This window comes from Eleutherodactylus coqui, chromosome 10, assembly GCF_035609145.1.
Source record: "Eleutherodactylus coqui strain aEleCoq1 chromosome 10, aEleCoq1.hap1, whole genome shotgun sequence".
Taxonomy (NCBI): Eukaryota; Metazoa; Chordata; class Amphibia; order Anura; family Eleutherodactylidae; genus Eleutherodactylus; species Eleutherodactylus coqui.
Genome location: NC_089846.1, coordinates 142,950,569 through 142,956,206, shown reverse-complemented (window position 1 = coordinate 142,956,206; position 5,638 = coordinate 142,950,569).

Here is a 5,638-nt window from a genome sequence, read left to right as displayed (position 1 = left end):
TTCAGGGAAGGGGTTATATTTAAAAGCACTTCTCCGAAAATCTCTACAGAGCTTGCCGGCAGCCTATTGCTTTTAATGGGAATACAGAAGCGCCGGTCCCATTGAAAGCAATGGGAGAACATCACGATCCTCTGCCACAGCTGTCACAGCTGTGGCAGGGGATTCTTTACTCCCCGCGGGGACTACCCTTGTCACAAAACACTGTGACAGTACTGTCACAGCATTCAGTGACAAGGGGACTCCGCGTGGGGAATATTGGCATGCACCATGGTCCTACGGGGCATGCATGTCCTGTGTTTTGCAGGTACACGCGTTTGCACGCCTGTAAAACACGGACATGTGAACACAGCATAGGAAACCAATGGTTCTAATAGATGCGTGGTTTTGTGCGCACATAAACACGCTCGTCTGAATCCACCCTAAATTATATGTTATTCGTATTCTCGGGTAATTACAATTCCGGCAAAGCCAATTTTTTTTTTCAGGTTTTACTACTTTGGGACAATAAAAGCATTTTTCATAGAAAAAAAACAACATTTTTTTGCATTGCTGTTTTCAGTGAGTCATATCCTTTCTGTAAGTAGGAGCCGTGTGACGACTTCATTTATGCAGAATAAGTTGCCGTTTTTATATGTATCATTTTGGCATGCATACGAATTTTTGATTGCTTTTTATTTCATATTTTGTGAGGCAGGATAATTAAAATCAAGAGTTTTGGCAATGTTTTTCTTTTTCTTTTTAATGGCGTCTGCCGAAAACGCATGAACAGGCAATGGTACATATGCGCATCACGTGTAACATTGCCTGTTCACTAGGGCTGCTGCACTTGGAGAAGCGCAGCTGCTCCAGGAGGAGAGAGAAGAAGCCCCGATTTCCCCAAAGCTGGGAGAGTGAATGGAGCCATGGGGGGTTCCCCATAGCACAGAGAGATGGAGCGGGGCGAAGAGTTAATCCCCCATTGCTCCGCTCTCTGTCCCTTGCTATGAGCAACAGCGACACAAATCATTATTCACACATTTACACATCGTTACGTGTAAACAGCGACCGCTGAGTTGTTCGCATTCACTGTACAGTATATGTGAACAACTGAACGATTTCCGAGTGAATGAGCGAAAAATGTATTTGCTTGTATGAACAAACTGCACGAGCGACGAGCCACTCTGTCATTGCTTGCTTGTGCGAACGATAAATCACTCCATGTCAGAGGAGTCTTAGGGCGCCTTCAAATGGGCGTATTCATGTTTGCGCTGTAAACGAGTCTTTTTTGTGCACTTATTGGCATATTTTACTGTACTCCCTGTGCACGCCGGGCATGTTAATTTGCGCGCAGCAAACACGCTCTGATTTAAATGGCTATTGAGCCTAATGAGTTCCAGATTTGTTATTTTTTCGTGGAATTGCAAAGCGTATTGCGCACCTGTGAGGTGTTGCGTCTGCATTTTCGCACCTACCATAGATTTCCATGGGAACTGTGAGAGAAATTTAGATTAGTTCACAGAAATGGTTCATTCTGATGATCCCTTTAAGATATTCTGAGAGGTTATCATGCTCCGTTCATGAACCATGAAGCAATTTTTAATCTTGTACTTTTCCCTGAATATTTGCCAATTTATCTCAGAAATGGTATCAGGAGGCACCTAGAAGTGCTGAGTGTGGAGGGTTAGCCTTTAATTGTTCTGTTTGCACGACATCTGCAAATACCAATGTGTTTACGCCAAAAATGATATTTTACCATATAAAATTACGGTGTTGGGCGGTTTAGAGCCAGAACCCCATTACCATTAACTGAATTCAGATCGCTTTGGTTAACGGCTTAGTCACTTGTGACTCTTACTTATTGATTTTACCTGATTTAGGTGTACTTCTTTAAAAATTCTTTAACAGAACCTTTAGCGTGCAACTGCGCACAAAATAGAGGTAACATAGTAACATAGTATGTAAGGCTGAATGAAGACAATGTCCATCTAGTCCAGCCTGTTATCCTTCTGTGTTGTTGATCCAGAGGAAGGCAAAAAACCCCAAGAGCAGAAGCCAATTAGCCCTTTTGGGGAAAAAAATTCCTTCCCGACTCCCTAATGGCCATCAGACTGTTCCCTGGACCAACCCCTAATAGTTCCTACCTGCCTGTATACCAGGATTAATAATTAACCTAAGATTTATATCCTGTAATATCCTTCTGCTCTAGAAAGACATCAAGTCCCATTTTAAACTCCTCTATGGATCCTGCCATCACCACGTCCTCAGGCAGAGAGTTCCACAGTCTCACTGCTCTTACAGTAAAGAACCCTTTTCTGTGTTGGTGATGAAACCTGCTTTCTTCTAGACGTAGCGGATGCCCTCTTGTTACCGTTAAAGTCCTGGGTATAAACAGATCCTGGCAGAGATCCTTGTATCGTCCCCTCATGTATTTATACAGAGTTATTTGGTCGCCCCTTAACCATCTTTCTGGGGTGAATAATCCCAGTTTTGGTGCCTCTCTGGGTATTCCAGTCCCCTTATTCCATGTATTAGTTTAGTTGCTCTTCTTTGAACCCCCTCCAGTACTGTAGCATCTTTCCTGAGCACCGGTGACCAGAACTGTACGCAGTATTCCATGTGGGACCTGACAAGTGCCTTATATAGTGGGGGGATAATGTTCTCGCCCCTCGCCCCTATACCTCTTTTAATGCACCCCAAGACTCTATCAGCTTTTGCAGAAGCTGACTGGCATTGGTTACTCCAGTTAAGCCTACAGTCCACTAGTACCCCCAGGTCTTTTTCCATCTCACTTTTCCCTAGCAGTGCCCCATTAAGTGTATATTGGTAACATCCGTTTTTGCTGCCCACGTGCAGAACCTTACATTTATCCACATTGACCTCCATTCACCATTCCGCGAGCCCCCCCCCCCCCCCCCGATCCCCCGGCTTATCTCGGTCCGTTTGTAGCCGCACATTGTCCTCCGTTGCATTGATTATATTGTATAATTTTGTGTCATCTGCAGATATTGATATTTTACTGTGCGGCCCCTCTATCAGGTCATTAATAAATATATTAAACAGAATGGGGCACAATACTGAACCCTGTGGCCCCCCACTAGTGACGGTGGCCCAATCAGAGTATGAACCATTTATTACCCCCCTCTGCTTTCTATCTCTGGGCCAGTTCTTTACTCAGATATACACGTTTTCCCCCAGACCGAGCTGCCTCATTTTATATATTAGCCTATTATGCGGCACGGTGTCAGATGCTTTAGAGAAGTCCAGATATACGAGATCAATAGACTCTCCCAGTTCCAGCCTAGAGCTTACTTCATCATAGCAGCTGATCAGATTGGTCTGACATGATCAACCCTTCATGAATCTATGCTGGTGAGGAGTTATACCGTTGTTCTCCTTGAGGTACTCTTCAATGGCGTCTCTCAGAAACCCCTCGAATATTTTGCCTGTGAGACTTACCGGCCTGTAGTTACCAGGCTCACTTTTGGACCCCTTTTTGTAAATTGGAACCATGTTGGCAATGCGCCAATCCAATGGCACAACCCCAGTCTTGATAGTATCCACAAATATTAGATATAGCGGCCTGGCTATCACATCACTCAGTTCCCTTGGTACCCTTGGGTGTATTGCATCTGGGCCTGGTGATTTATCGATTTTAATCTTCTTTAACCGGTTCCGCACCTCCTCCTGCGTTAGGTATGAGATATTTTGTGGGGGGTTAATTTTATTCCCCTGCATCTCGTGTGGCATTTCTTTTTCGTTTGTGAATACGCTTGAAAAGAAACTATTTAATAGATTTGCTTCCCCCCCCCCCCCCCATAGTCTTCTATGATTTCTCCTGCATTATTTGTTAACAGGCCAGTGCTCTCCCTGCAAATCCTTTTGCTGTTAATATAGTTGAAAAATAGTTTCGGGTTGTTTTTGCTCTCTTTTGCGATCCGTCTTTCTGCCTCCTCCTTGGCAGTTTTGATCGTATCTTTGCATATTTAGTTTTTTTCCCTGTATGATTTTAGCGCTTCTTCGCTGCCTTCTTGCTTTAGTAGTTTGAACGCTTTCTTTTTTTCGTTTATTGCCCCTCTTACCGTTTTGTCGAGCCCCACTGGTTTCCTTTTATTTGAAGTTCTTTTATTTTTAAAGGGTATGAACTGCTCCCATGAGGTGATTAGGATGTTTTTAAACTCCTCCCATTTGTCCTCTGTACTGATATTTTTGAGGATGTTGTCCCAATTAATGTTACCGATAGTAGATCTAAGCTGATCAAATGTTGCTTTACTAAAGTTTAGTTTCTTTGTCGCTCCCTGATAAGGCTTCCTATTGATTGACAGCTGGAAGTTGGTTATATTGTGGTCACTGTTCCCCAAGTGCCCCTCAACCTGTACCCCCATTATTCTGTCCGGTTTGTTAGTTAGTACTAGGTCCAGAATGGCCCTTCCTCTCGTTGGCTCCCGCACAAGTTGGGTAAGATAATTATCTTTAATTGATCTCCAGAACTTATCACTCCTGTGAGATTTGCAGGTTTCGCTTTCCCATATTATATCCGGATAATTAAAGTCCCCCATGATAATTACTTCGTTGCGGTTTGACACTTCTTCTATCTGTCTTAATAGTAAGCTTTCAGTTTCTTCTGTTGCTTTTGGTGGTCTATAGAAGACCCCTATCAGGATTTTGTTATTTTTTTGTCTCCCTGTATTTCTATCCACAGAGATTCCTCCTGTTCATCTCCTGCCCCTATATCCTCCTGTAGCCTCAGCATTAAGTACGATTTAACGTACAGACATACCCCTCCCCCTTTCTGGTTCCTTCGGTCTCTTCTGAAGGGTTGTAACCCTGTAAATTTACCGCCCAATCGGACTTTCATCAAGCCATGTTTCCGTTATTCTGACTATATCATAGTTTTAGTTGGTCATTCTCGCTTCAAGCTCGCCCACTTTACCGATCAGACTTCTTGCATTCGTGGTCATACAATTTATACAGTTGTTGTTGTTCTTTAAATTCATTGTGTTACTAATGGTACTATTGACTGATCTGTCAGTTCTAACTGTACTAACCCCACCCCCTGCTCGACCCCCCTTCCCATTGCTTAGACCTAGATCGCTAGCTACACTGACTACCCCCTATTTCTCTTTTTGCCCTCCCCTCAGTCCCTAGTTTAAACACTCCTCTAACCTTCTAGCCACCTTCTTCCCCAGCACAGCTGCACCCTCCCCATTAAGATGCAGCCCGTCCCTACGGTAGAGCTGGTAGCCGACAGCAAAGTCAGCCCAGTTCTCCAGGAACCCAAATCCCTCCTTTCTGAGAAAACTACCCTGGAGGTCCTCGCCCTAAGCTTGGACCCTAGGTCCCTGAAATCATTTTTGAGGGCCCTCCATTGACCTCTAATTTGTTCATTGGTGCCAACGTGCACCATGACCGCTGGATCCTCACCAGCCCCTCCCAGTAATCTGTCAATCCGATCCGCAATGTGTCGAACTTGAGCGCCAGGAAGACAACACACCGTTCGACTATCCCAGTCTTTATGGCAGATTGCCCTCTCTGTCCCCCACCACTAGGACCTGTCTAGCCTGCCCTGCCCTCCCCGTCCCCATTTCACTGGAGCAATCATCTCCCTGTCATTCAGAGGGCATGTCGTGCCGCAGCGGTGCTTGCTCTGTAATGGCATCCC